Source organism: Strix uralensis, chromosome 5, assembly GCF_047716275.1.
Source record: "Strix uralensis isolate ZFMK-TIS-50842 chromosome 5, bStrUra1, whole genome shotgun sequence".
In the NCBI taxonomy this organism is placed as follows: Eukaryota; Metazoa; Chordata; class Aves; order Strigiformes; family Strigidae; genus Strix; species Strix uralensis.
The window spans coordinates 48,553,936-48,569,061 of NC_133976.1; the positions used below are offsets into that span (position 1 = coordinate 48,553,936).

General features: G+C 41.0%; 1 protein-coding gene across 1 annotated transcript in view; it reads right to left on the minus strand.

Moving 5' to 3' along the window:
* Positions 1–15,126, minus strand: part of MGAT4C (MGAT4 family member C) — a 495,008-nt gene that overhangs the window by 375,797 nt on the left and 104,085 nt on the right. Inside the window, exon 2 of the mRNA XM_074869407.1 lies at positions 13,287–13,348. The gene's annotated coding sequence lies outside the window, so the exon portion shown is untranslated. The remainder of the gene's footprint in view (positions 1–13,286; positions 13,349–15,126) is intronic.

A 15,126-nucleotide genomic window follows, 5' to 3' on the forward strand; every position in this document is an offset into this window, starting at 1 on the left:
TTCAGGCAGTTGTAGAGGGCGATGAGGTCTCCCCTCAGCCTCCTCTTCTCCAGACTAAACACCCCCAGTCCCCTCAGCCGCTCCTCGTACGACATGTGCTCCAGACCCTTCACCAGCTTCGTTGCCCTTCTTTGGACACGCTCGAGGAATTCAATGTCCTTTTTGTAGTGAGGGGCCCAAAACTGAACACAGTAATCAAGGTGCGGCCTCACCAGTGCCGAGTACAGGGGCAAGATCACTTCCCTGTCCCTGCTGGCCACTCTATTTCTGATACAAGCCAGGATGCCATTGGCCTTCTTGGACACCTGGACACGCTGCTGGCTCATGTTCAGCCTGCTGTCAATCAACACCCCCAGGTCCCTCTCTGACTGGCAGCTCTCCAGCCACTCCTCCCCAAGCCTGTAGCGCTGCTGGGGGTTGTTGTGGCCAAAGTGCAGAACCTGGCATTTGGCCTTCTTGAAACTCCTACAGTTGGCCTTAGCCCATCGCTCCAGCCTGTCCAGATCTCTCTGCAGAACCTCCCTACCCTCGAGCAGATCAACACTCCCACCCAACTTGGTGTCATCTGCAAACTTACTGAGGGTGCACTCGGTCCCCTCCTCTAGATCATCAATAAAGATGTTAACCAGGAGTGGCCCCAAAACCAAGCCCTGGGGGACACCACTCGTGACTGGCCACCAACTGGATTTAACTCTGTTCACCACAACTCTTTGGGCCCAGCCATCCAGCCAGTTTTTTACCCAGCAAAGCGTGTGCCCATCCAAGCCACGAGCAGCCAGTTTTGCCAGGAGAATGCTGTGGGAAACAGTGTCAAAGGCCTTACTAAAGTCAAGGTAAACAACATCCACAGCCTTTCCCTCATCCAATAAGCAGGTCACCCTGTCGTAGAAGGACATCATGTTTGTCAAGCAGGACCTGCCTTTCACAAACCCATGCTGACTAGGCCTGATCTCCTGGTTGTCCATTATATGACTTTTAATGGCACTCAAGATGACCTGCTCCATGGTCTTCCCTGTCACCGAGGTCAGACTGATAGGTCTATAGTTTCCTGGATCCTCCGTTCTGCCTCTCTTGTAGATGGGTGTCACATTTGCCACCCTCTAGTCCGGTGGGACCTCCCCAGTTAGCCATGACTTCAGGTAAATCATGGAAAGCGGCTTGGCGAGCACATCTGCCAAGTCTTTCAGCAGCCTTGGGTGTAATCCATCCAGTCCCACAGACTTGTGTGCATCCAAGTGGTGTAGCAGGTCTCTGACCACCTCGTCTTCAGCTGTGCTGACCTCATTCTGCTTCCCCTCCCCATCTCCCAGCTCATAAGGCTGGGTGTCCAGGGAAGAGCCAGTTCCACTGCTAAAAACTGAGGCAAAGTAGGCGTTGAGCACCTCAACCTTTTCCTCATCCTTTGTTACCATGTTTCCCTCTGCATCCAATAAAGGAGGGAGATTTTCCCTAATCCTCCTTTTGCTGTTAACGAGTTTATAGAAACATTTTTTATTATCTTTAACAGCCGGAGCCAAGTTAAGCTCTAGCTGTGCTTTGGCTCTCCTAATGTTCTCCCTGCATAACTTCACTACATTTTTATAGTCTTCATGAGTGACCTGCCCCCTCTTCCAAAGGTCATAGATTCTCCTTTTGTTCTTGAGGTCCAGCCAAAGGTCTCTGTTTAGCCAGGCCAGTCTCCTTCGCTGCCTACTTGTTTTTTGGCATGTGGAAACAGCCTGCTCCTTTGCCTTTAAGACTTCGCTCTTGAAGTATGTCCAGCCTTCCTGGACTCCCATATCCTTCAAGGCAGCCTCCCAAGGGATTTTGTCAATCAGTCTTTTGAACAGGTCAAAGTTTGCCCTCCGGAAGTCTAAGGTGGCAGTTTTACTAACCCCTCTCTTTGTTTCTCCAAGGATCGAATACTCAATCATCTCATGATCACTGCACCCTAGATGGCCTCCAGCCTTACTTCCCCCACAAGCTCTTCCCTGTTCACAAGAAGCAGGTCCAGGAGGGCACCTTCCCTGGTCGGCTCACTGACCAGCTGTGTGAAAAAGTTATCCTCCACACATTTCAGGAACCTCCTGGATTGCTCCCTATGCTGTTCTGTGATGCCAGCAGATACCCAGGAGGTTAAAGTCCCCCACAAGAACAATGGCAAGTGACCGTGAGATTTCTCCCAACTGTTTATAGAAAGCTTCATCCACCTCACTGCTTTGGTTGGGAGGTCTATAGCAGACTCCCACAGCAAGATCTGCTTTATTGGTCCTTAACCTAATCCAAATACTCTCAACCCCGTCATCACTATACTTGATTTCTGAGCTCTCACAACATTCTCTAACATACAGGGCCACTCCACCGCCTCTCCTTCCCTCTCTGTCCCTCCTGAAGAGCTTGTAGCCATTGATTGCAGCACTCCAGGCGTGTGAGGCATCCCACCACTTTTCTGTGATAGCTACTATGTCATAGTTCTCGTGCTGCATCATGGCTTCAAGCTCCCCCTGTTTGTTGCTCATACTGCGTGCATTGGTATAAATGCACTTGAGATGAGCTAATGAATCCAACACCTTTTTGTGAGTGTGGGCCCCATTTTCTACCAGACCCTTCTCAGGTGCTTCCATGATTTCTAAACATCTATCCCTTCTCTCAAATGAAATGGCAGAGGGAGAGCCCTCACTAGTTCACCATCCTTCAAGCCTTGGCATGCTTTCCTTGAGCTTATTCCTAACAGGCCCAGTTATCTCCCCGTCCCCCCTCATATCTAGTTTAAAGCCCTGTCAATAAGCCCTGCTAACTCCTGCCCCAGAATCCTTTTCCCTCTCTGGGGCAGCTGCATCCCACCTGTCTCATTTGTCGCCAGCAGACCAGGTGCCTTATAAACTTCGCCATGATCAAAGAACCCAAAATCCGACGGTGGCACCAGTCTCTGAGCCACATGTTAATCAGATGTGTTTTCCACCCTCTTTCAGTGTTTTTCCCTTCCACTTGAGGGATTGATGAAAACACCACCTGAGCTCCCAAGCCTTCAATTAGCCACCCCACTGCCCTGAAGTCCTTTTTGAGTGATTTAGACTTCTCTCTACCACCTCATCGTTACCTGCCTGGATAACCAACAAAAGGTAGTAATCAGAGGGCTGCACCAGAGCAGTGACCTTCCTTTTAATATCTCTAACCTGAGCCCCAGGGAGGCAGTGGACCTCTCTATGGTATGGGTCTGGTCGACACATGGGCCCCTCCATACCCCTCAGAACAGAGTTGCCTACTACAATTACCCTCCTTTCCTTCTTACTTGAAGAAGTCGCAAGTTGTGGGGCTGAGGGACAAGTTGTGGATGACTCACCAGATGTGTCCTCGTTTCCATCTTCATTTGGTTGGCCATCTTGTTCCAAAGCCTCATACCTGTTGTACAATGGCAACTGGGAAGGTGAGGGGGTCGAGAAGGTTTTCGCTTGCCTTTCTGAGGAAGGACCTGACTCCACTCCCCCCTGTTCCCCACATGCCCTCCTTCTGCCTGGTGACAGGAGGGGAGGGAGTCATGTATTTCTTGTAGAGCTTCTACCTGCTGCCTTTGTCTCAGAATGTGGCTCCACCAGTCAATCTCATTTTCACACTCTTTGATCATTCTCAACCTTTCTACCTCCCCCCTCAGTTCAACCACTTGCCTGAGCAGATCGTTTACTTGATCACACCGCACGCAAACGTAAAACTATGATTCTTCTCTGGCTGAAGTTGCATTTAAATCAGAACTCTCTATGTTCTTAAAAATATCTCTCTCTCTACATGCATGTCTGTATAAAAAAATAACATGCCAGCTCAGGTAAACTGTCTATGTGTCACTTAATTTCTCAAACTTTGAGGAAAATAAACTCCATATAATTTGACTTAGAGTATGAATCTCCCAGTGAAAGAATTTAAACTTTTTTTTTTTTTGAGACAAGTAGGAAAAAAAATGCATTAGAAAATCAAGTTATACACAATATTTATTAGATATGAAAAAAAAAAAAGGCACACAGTAATATCTTGAAGCAACTCAAAAATTATAATTGATAGACAAACTAAAAAACACTGAAAACCACATTACCGCTTTCTGTGTAGTTGGATATTTTGAGGGAAAGATTAGTACATATAGAGTCAGAGATTATGTTGAAGAAAAGTCTTTGAAAACCTTAGACTAACTCTATCTACTGGCTGTAAATATTTTTAGGTGACTCAAGAAATAATTTGGAATGAATAAAATCATATGCATGAAGTACAGCCTGTGATTGACTAACATTATGAAAGTTTCCTTTCTATAGAAGAATTGGTAGAGTATATGAAGTAAAAGTGAAAAAGTAGAGTTTATGGAAATGGGTTTATTCTAACTATAGAGACACGTATAAGTTTAGGGAAATACATGATACAGCATCTTACTATTCTGTGTAGTCTTGCAAGAGATCTACTATACCAGCAACTTAACCAGCACTGCAGAGACAATAACGTTAATATTAATGTTCTTTGTTTAGTAACATATATCTTTCAGTCATATTTTAAAAAGCCCAAGTTATCCAATACTGAATGATCATCTAAGAATAGGATATTTGATACTCAAATGGTATTTGGAACTGAACAAGAAAATCAAAGAAGAAAAGAGGAATTGTTCGTAGTAATGTGCACACATTACAATAGGTATTTTTGTTGCTGTCACTGAACTGCTGTTCATCTGGAGACCACTATGCATGATTGCCAGCCACCTGGTTCAGAAATATACAGGCATATGGCACAATTATTAATACTGACCCACAGATATTGCAGTAAACCTATTCCAAGTTTGAAAAAACATTTGATAAATATTCATTTAAAAAATGTAAACAAATGTGTTCTATTATAAATTCTATTCTATAAACACACACGTTTTCAGTTCCAAACCAAAACCTCCTGAATGCCAGGACTTCACAATTGTTTTGGGAGTTAAACATATTATATCTATGACTTTCAGTGATATCTGATAAAATTAAATGGAAAGGAGAGCAGTAAAATAAAAATATAACATCATGTTGACCAGCATTTAAATATTAAATGTGGCTAAGCTCTGAATTATCATAGCCATTTTGCAAACATGGATATAACTCTTAACATGGTCTTAAAGAACAAACCCAAATTAACGAATGTATTAGAAACAAAATGGTAGAGATTGAGACCACACTGATCAGAAAAGAAAAAGCCCAGATCTAAATGGCAGTTTAAAAAAAAAAAAAAAAAGCATTACATATTTTTAAAGCAATTAACTGAAAAAAAATAAATAAAAAAATCCCAATATATCCTTACATCATTAAACACTTATTTCCTATTATGGCACCCTCCTTCTACACTTCTAACGTGTAGTGCCCCTATTACCAAACTGGGTCTTGCAGCTGTGTGTCAAGTATGTTAACACTCAGCTGTCTCTTATACTTATTCCATTCACAAATCTTATTCCACATTTTTCATTCAGTGCATGAGTCAGTCTTTTACAGATGACAGTTTCCCAAAAAATTTTATTGGAAATGCTTGTAATCTCTGAAAAGTCAGAATTAATCTTTTAAGACTACAAATGAACATTATGCGATACATCTCCAACTAAGGTAATCAAAATCACCCAAGATGAGTTTTCACAGTAGTAGAGTGTCTGTAGCATCCACAGAAAGGAAAATATTTATGATATGTATGTTTCCAGTACCACTAATCGTACATTAAATGAAATTTCTCCAAAGAATTCACTGTGAAAATAAAAGCAACTTTCGAAATCAAAATGCTACAAAAAATGCAGGTGTTGTTTTCTTGTGGAAAGTTTTATAACTTATTTTTGAATAATTATTAACACCATGTTGCAATCAAACCTATTTGCTGTTCAAAAAAATTGTTATAATTAAAAGTCTTTATAGTGTCCTGATCTCATAACTTTCTTTTACCTTAGAATACAATTGGAAACCTTAAAAAACTGAGCTCTAAGATGTTTTAAAGTGAATGAATTATGCTTTAGTGGAGTATATATAATTATCTAGATACACAAGCCCAATTAGTTTACAGTTTATCTATTCTGCTCTTAAACAATATTTATATTATGCTTCTACTTGATTTTGATTTCTGTACTAGAAGAAGTAAAATCTGCTTTGATTCCTTCAGTCCTATAGACAAGAACATTATAAAAGAAAAAAACTCTCTTTTTTACATATTTCTTCACATCAGTTTTGAAATCAAACTATACCATTAGCAAAAGATTCTAATGTATATTCTTGTTCCAAGGGTTAGGGAAAAAGAATACTTGTGATGTGAAACATACCTGACAATTAGTTTAAACAAGCAGTTCTCCTTGTTGACCTACCAACAACCTTAGTTGCAAGAAGACATGGAAGGTTATAATGTCAGAGGTGGACTCTTTCATTCTCTAATGAGTCAGAGAAACTGAAACTTGCATTCTTCTCAGAGTCAGAGAAATTGAAAAACCCTGTTAAAAATGTTACTGTCAATGAACTTCTTCAGGAAAACAAAGCCAAAGAAGAACGAAACTGACTAAGTGATGAACTGTATCTAGGGGCCAAATCATGGAAAAGATATGTTTTTAGCCCTCCAGTTGTTAACCTGTGTGTTAAATGTACTAAAGAGAAGAAGAAAAGGTGAGAGCTATGGACAAACAAACCTAGAAACTACTGAAATAGATTATTATATGTACATGCTATATGTAATCATATTAAGTTATTAGCTACCAGCAGTTCCTGTTACTGGAAAGGAAAACTTAGTTTTTACAAATAGTTTTCAGTTGTGCTTTAATAATGTAGTCAAACTAGTCTAAGAAAATTATAGACAAAACTACGCATCAAAGGGGAAAAAAATGTGTACATGTGATTGGTCTAGCCAGGGCAGATAAAACACCAGTAAAGATTATGATCCATCTGTAGGTTTTAAGATATTTCTTTTTAATTACTTGATTTTTGTCCAAATTAAAGGAAGCATTATTTTCCTCTCAAACTTCCCATGATAACAGTAACCTAGCACTTTCCAGTTACTTTCATCTAGATCCACCAAAAACAACAGGTCTTCCAGGTTTAAATTATAGCGCTTCAGCAGGAAGCACTGGAAGGATTATCATTCTTCCTGCTACATAGATTGGTGCCAGCCCAAGTTGCAAAAGAAAACATACCAAGCAGTAATGTATGACCACCTGATGGGAGGGTGTAAAGAAAAGAGAGGCAGACTCTCCTCAGTGGCATGCAGTGGCAGGAGAAGAAGCATTACACACAAATTGAAATACAGGAAATTTCATTTAAGTGTGAGAAGAAAGTTAACTGTGAGGGTGGTCAAATACTTTTAATGTCCCAATCCAATGTCGGGGGAGGTTTCGATATGATCCCAAGAGCAAGATTAAGACACAAACGAGGTCAAATATCATACACCCGAAACAGCTTTTATTATTAAAAGTGAAGACTGGTAGTGATAGGACAGCATGGAAGGAAAAGACAGAAATCAAACAAGCATCCGGAATAGAGTCACAAGAATAATCACCACCATGGATCTAGCAGCGTCCTGTTGGTCCTCAGTCTTCAGTTCTTTGGTGGTGGGTGCACATGGATCTAGAAATGATGGTGGATGCACCTGGATCTAGCCTTCGGTGGTGGGTGCACACTCTTGGGATCATATTGAAACCTCCCCCGACATTGGAGAAGGACATTAAATTGGCGTCATGGACAGGATTCCTAGAGACGAGAGTGTCGTGTGGCCTCGCTGTGTTAAGTGAGACCTCTCAGGAATGTAAGGGGGGGCGAGCTTGTGCTGTGGTTGAAACTTACGTGTGGCCTTCCTGAGACGAATGCTTCCCTGCTTTATACATGGGCAGGGTTTTCGGGTAACAGAAAGCTTCTAATTAAGGTGTCACCTCCTGGGAAGTGGACAATAATATTAAGGTGAGACCCTCTCAGGATGACATAGCACCTTTATGTTAGAAAAAAAAATGGCTACCCAGAAAGCACCCAATGTCAGCAATTATGTCCCCTCGACAGTCGAAGGGATAGATAAACTATATGACCTTTTGGAGGCGCACCAATCTTGCCCCTCACTCCAGGCACAAGATTGGGTGAAAAACCACTGGTTTCAACTGCACAGTGTAGTGGATAGGATAAGGGTGTTGCAGAAGGAAGCTAAGGTTAGATCAGGGAAAGGAAAAGCTATAATTTATGCATTATTGGGAGTGAGTCTGGCAGCAGTGGTGGAAGATAAAAAGCAGAGGCTTTGTAAAGCTGATACTGTAACAGACTCCCTGAAAATGGTGATAAAGACCCTGCAGGAACAGATGAAAGAAAATAAACCGTTGCTGGGGGAGGAAAGGAAATAAAATGTAATATTAAAGGAGGAATTGAGGAATCAAATTTTGAGGGAGGTGGATACACAGGTGGAGGTAGAGGTGAAGCTTTTGGAGATGGCGATACAGCAAATCTATCCTCAAGGAGATTTGCACAAGACAAAGGAAACCGTAGAAAGCCCCCCGCCATATGTACCCACTGATTAAAATTGAGTATTTGTATGAGGACAATTACAATGACTGTCCTCAGGTTGTCACCAAAGAAGTCCCATTTACAGAAACTGAATTAGCAAAGTTGAGAAAAGACTTTGCAAGGACTCTGAAGGAATTGGAGACAGAATATGTGTAGAGAGTGTCATCTTCTGCGGTGGATCAGATTTTGCTGAGTCAAAAGGAGGCGGAGGGGTATTGGGGACCGGAAGTATTCTTAACTATGAGAATTACTGTGTCTTTAACCCAGCAGGCAGCCTATTGGTTGGGGGGTTTGAACCCCTTGGAGAGGGGGGATCCCCTTGCAGTTACGGGGACTGTTGATCAATTGGTGGAGAGTATGCAGAAGGCAGCTTGTTTGCAAAAGATGCTTATGGAGATGAGCACAAGATTAACACAAGATGGATTATTCTATCTTTCTAACCATATCCTGTTTCTGGTTCCATATATCAGACCGAGGATGCTGTGTTTTCTTTTGAAGGTATTGATTGGCTCTGACATGGACGATAGTTCTCGATGCAGAAGGGACGAAAGCCTTAATTATATGCATCGTGGCAATTGTTATTGCTTTATTAATATTTTTAGGATGTATTGTCTATCATCGCAGAAATTACTTTGGGTGACTGCTCTCTCCCTCAGGCCCTGGGGAGGCTTTGTCTCCCTAAGTGTTAACTGAGAATGGGGGGAAAACGAATTTGTGGCTCTAGGTCATTCTGTTGCCAGTGCATTTAACCTTACTAATTGTTGGGTGTGTGGAGGTCTGGGAGGATTTGAAGATTGGTCTTGGCTGGCCCAGCCGGTACAACCTAAATGGTGGGTCAGCAATTTGAGTACAGTCCATAATGGAATGGAATTCTGGACTGAGGATGCCGATCCCTGGTGACTCCATATTCCCAGAGAAGGTATTTATTGCTGCAAAAGAGAGTGGAATACGAGCTGGGGAGAGTGTTTGCGAATGGACTCTGTCTCCTAACTATGATTGTTTATTTTCAAATTGTAGCACGATTAACTTCTCTATGTATAGTAACTCTTGGACTGATGGATATGGGGCTTTGTACATTTAACACTTTGTGAAAACTGTAATGACACTTTTACACCCCAGATTTTCTGATGGGCTTGGCAACACCAGAATGGGACCAGAACATTCTTTGAGAAGTTCTGGTCAAGCACCAATGCAACTTCAACCCAGGATGAAGAGTTCAAGGATAATATAAGATGTAATTGCACCTGGGTACCCAATGCTGGGGCCTGGGAGTGCAACTATTACCTCGAGACAAATGTTAAAATTTTAGAAGGACCCTTTGGGCCCAATAGCACCACGTATTATGAAAAAACAATCAACAACGAAACTGGGGATGGGCCCTTTTCTAATGGAACCTGGGCTCTAAAAGGTCATTACTGGATTTGTGGACAACATGCCTACTGGAGGCTGCCTCCAAATTGGACAGGAATATGTTACATAGTGTGTATCAGACCATTGTTTTTCTTATTACCACAAACCCAGGGCAATGGTTTGGGAATTAAAGTATATGATGACCTAATTCGAAATAAGAGATCTATTGACACCACCCTGACAGGTGGTAGTGCCCAAAATTGGGGAAAAGATGAACGGACCCCTCAATGGATCATCCAACATTATGGGCCTGCCACCTGGAACCCCAATGAAGTGATTAGCAGTGCTTGAGAACCTATTTATAATTTGAATTGCATTATTCAATTACAAGCTTTCTTAGAAAGTATCACCAATGACACTGCTCGTACCCTGGATCTATTGGCAGATCAGGTCACACAGATGCAAACAGTGATATTCCAACATCAATTGGTTCTTGATTACCTGCTAGCCAAAGAAAGAGTGTTTGTGGTAAATTAAATGACTCAAACTGTTGTTTAAAAATTGATGACAATGGTCAGGTGGTCAAACAAATAACTTCTGGAATAAGGAAATTAGCCCATGTCCCTGTTCAGACCTGGAAGGGTTGGGAATTTGATCCGTTCTCATGATTTTCGGGTGCTCTGCGGGTTAAGCGTATCTTGTTTTATATGTTATGTGGCGTGGCGAAGTTGTTATTTTTACCATGTATTATTCCATGTTTAATGCACTTAATTCAGCACGTTGTAACCAATATGCAATTTATAGCCACCTCATCACCAAATGGTGTTAAATATATCTGTGTAGCATCCAGCCAAAACCTTCAGTTCTGAAATTTGCATGAACAGATGTTTTTTCCCTGTTTTATTTTGCTATGTGATTTTGTCATGTTAACGTTTCCTCTTTTTGCCATATATTGTTTCATATTTTACACAATTGACTACTGTTTCATTGGATGGATTGTATAAAAACACCCTTTTCTGGCCTTTTCTAAACAACTATCTTTTCTTAAAGCCACCTTGGGTCCTGAAGTGATATTTGAGCCATGGGGTGGTGTGAGAGACTGAAATGTCAATTGATTGTCTCAAAGCTTGGTTGTGTGTGTGCTTTGAGTCACAGGGTGGTGTCAGTAATGCCCCGAACATTCATCAAGGACCAGCTGTGGCCTTTGTAATTAATCCAAGGAATATCACCCAAGGAATCAGCAGTGCATGGAAGGATTCACTCTCCCACTCCCTTTCAGTTGTATTGACAAACTCCTTAGATAAGCCTCAAAGAGGGGGAAACATGGACTGAGTGAAACCAGGTGTTTCTCATCAAGCACAGGGACTGCTGATCACCAGCCACTGTATAAGCCTGATACTTTGTGGCTCTATTGTGTACGCCAGATGCCATGCATACCTTGCAAACGACTTTGCAGCCTCACCAGTGAAGAGGTGATAAGAACTGATAAGAGGTGATCATTTTTGCCCCAGAAGCCAGATGATTGCTCAAAAAACATGAGGTCAGCACATCTGTGGAAACTGAGGTAAAAACAAAGGCGGGCAGGGTGAGCACAACCAGCTACTCAATTGCTCATGGAAATGAGCTCGTGAAATACCTGCCTCTCTTTGTCTACTGTGTAAATCAGCTGATAAGATGAGCTTAAAAGGTGACAGAGAACTTTGCTGTGTGTTCACCCACCACCAAAGGCTAGATCCAGGTGCACACATCATCAAAGCTAGATCCATGTGCACCCACCACCAAAGAACTGAAGACTGAGGAACAGGATGCTGCTAGATCCATGGTGGTGACTATTCTTGTGACTCTATTCCAGATGCTTGTTTGATTTCTGTCTTTTCCTTCCATGCTGTCCTATCACTACCACTCTTCACTTTTAATAATAAAAGCTGGTTTGGGTGTACGGCATTTGACCTCGTTTGTGTCTTAATCTTGCTCTTGGGATCATATCAAAACCTCCCCTGACATTGGATTGGGACAATACTGGACCAGGTTGCCCAGAGAAGTTGTAATGTCTCCATCCTTTGAGATACTTGAAACCTGATATTTGAAGCCCTGAACGACTTGCTCTAGCTGACCCTGATATGAGCAGCTGGGTTGGACTGGATGATGTCCAGAGATCCCTGCCAACCTCAGCCATTCTGTGATTCCATGAAACAGACGTAGAAGCACTATAACATGGTCAAGTATGTAAAATTGTGGACCTTGAATCCCAGGGTGTTATGCTCCCAGGGGGGACTGGTCACGATATTCCAGGTTCAGGAATCCCTTGCCTACAACCAGGGTCCTCAATATGTCCATGATTACTGGATCCAGGCTATAGCTTTCCTACATATTTTCTTCTAAACAAGACCTCAGAAACACTGGGACTTGCAGCAAGACATCAGGTGGTCCGGGAAGAGGCCTGTCAAAATACAATCCTGAATTCAACAACTTCACAAAACATTTTGAATGAAACATTTCAAAGATTAAATGTAACCAAATCAAACCTCATCCTAAACTGTTGCAGCTTAATTACCTTACTTTAGTTTAAACTTCACCTATTGAGGCTGATGTGAGGTTTGGCAAATAGTAACAGAGAAGGAATAAAGATACTAATACAAGGAAATGATCACCTGCTTTGCAACTTATTTACTTATAGAAACTTATAATGATTTCTGAATATTGCTTAATAATCCTGCTTGCCCTGACTGTTCTGTGGAAACTTACCAAGAACTACTATACTCGGCAAAAATAAGAGACATGTCCTTAGAAAGCAGATGTGTTCCAACAAGTTTAGTCTTTGTAGACTATATATGGACAGTAGAAACTAATAAGCTAGTGCTTTTAGATAAGATAGAGGTGGTAAACCAGCTGGAACCACTTTTGTTGTTCAAGAAATTGGCCAAGAGAATCTGCGCATGCTCCAAGGAAAAGTACAAGGTGAGAAAGACTGTGAGCATTCCTCCAAAAGCCCCCGAATACGACCACCAGGAGGCAATGCGCAGGTGCAAAGATAACATAAACTGCTGACACCAGCCTTTCGAACTAACCCAGCCTTACTCATGCATATGTATATTTGTGTTATGTAATCCAATGAATATGTATATCCACACTCTATACGTTTCTGGTAAAACGTGCTGTTGGTGTGCAAGTTTTGTGGAGAAATCCCCTTGCACCCTGGCACCGGAGTAAACATACCTGCTTTACAACTCTCTCTGAGTTGTAGAGTCTGTTTCCGTGAATCAATACAGATCAGGAATAAAGATAGACCATACTTTTGTAAAACTAATCAAGTTGTCAAAATCTTAAAGCAAACCAGCAAAAACTCTTTCTCCAACCCCCTGCACTGCCAAGTAAAGAGCACTTTGGTGACATGTATCCTATGATATATATCAGTGCAGTCATTTACTTGGTTTATGCTGCCATGCTTACCTTCAAGAGCCAAAACAAATGTCCAGCATAAGAGTTTCTCAAGGATATAAACAGGTAAACCTCTGTTAAAGAGAAAAGAGTGTCATAACCTTTTATGTTTACTACAGAAAATAGAAATGTTTCATATAAGTTTATGTGAATGTCTGTGCTCATATATAACTAATATTATGTGCTGTGTAAGAAATAGATCATCTCAGAGGAGATAATTTAATTTTCAAACTAAATAGCTGAAAATATCAAGGTTCCACAATCCTAAATTACATGTTTTGTGGTCAAACTGCTTGTAGCTGACTAGTAGTGCAGAGTTCCATATTTTACTTTTGACTCTTCCCTTTTTAATCTGTCCTGATACTCTATTTCTTGAGCATAACTGCTTAACTTTACTTGTTTCAGCAAAAGATAACTTAATCTAATAAGGCCATTACAGGCTTATTAATGTCAGACCTCTAAGGAATGATCTATATCAGTTGTCTTTCATCATTCCCCTCTCAGACAGCTCATTTCTTTTCCTCCTCCCTCAAAATTCTTCTGGAAAGATGAGCATGAACACCTTACTCACTTGCCACCTGTCCAGTGACCCCTACCATCTTTCTTCTTATACACTTGTCTTCCCAACCTGATATAGGTCAACTTTATCTTCTATCTTCACTTATCTTGGAGAAATCTTTCTTGTGTTCCATGAAATCTCCTCATACAAAATATTCAACTTTCTATTTCTAATTGACCCATATCTTCCCATTGTGAAAGCCATGTCACTTTTGGCACTCCAATTTTCATTATATTTTGAGCATTAGTCTCGTCCTAAATGCAGTGCTCCTCTCTGACCCTGAGAGGATACTTTCAGATTGCACACAAACAGAAAAGGTGCCAAATATCCTTCTCTGAATTCTTTATAAATTATTTACAGCTCTTTTTATCACATTGTATCCCAACAAATCTTGCAGATAGATATTTGTGCATCAAAACACCAGTATGTCTGATTTTCATGTAGGTTATCTGAAGTGTATGAAAATGTTAATGTGATTCAGAAAAATAAGAGGGTTACTTCAAGGTATCTGAAATCCCCAAAAGAAAGATATAGTTATAGTACATTTGCATGTCTAATAAACCTGCGAACCCCAAGAATAAGTGGACTTTCTCCCTTTTGTGGTTGAGATAAAAGGGTTTAGAGAAGCACAGTGATGCCTTATCTCACTCTATACTGAATTTATTGCAGACTGAGATGACTGAGTACCTTTGTCAACTCACTACATTTCATGGACACTGAATCCATTCTGAGCACTACACAGAGCTACCTTATTTATTTGTTTGTGACCTCTTTATATGCATTTATATGCAAAGGGGTGGTCCTATAATTCAACTGGGAGTTCAGTGTTAATTTTATTTAAATGTATTTCTACATCTTAAGCTCCCTAAATGATACACAATGTAAAACCTTTCCTAATGGGTCCCAGAGAGCAAGGCTGATAAAACGTATCCATTTATCAAAAGCTCTACTTCAACCATCAGCATGTTCATTGGAAATGACAATACATTTTTAGTAGAGGCTCTCAGGAACTGAAGACGCTCATTAGAAATGCACTGCTGAATGACAACAGTATAAAGAAAGAAAAAAGTCACCTCGTTGTTAAATGGTTGTCCATGATGCATCAGCAGTATAAACGTATCTCACATCAACCTAATTGCCAGGCAGCAAAAGTGAAAGATTTCTCTAGATTCCCCAATCTTGATAAGCTATATTAGATAATTAAATTACACTAAAATATCATAAAAAGAGAAAAAGTTACAAATCAAAAAGGGAAATAAAAATTATGCACATAGAAAATATAGCTTTTCATCT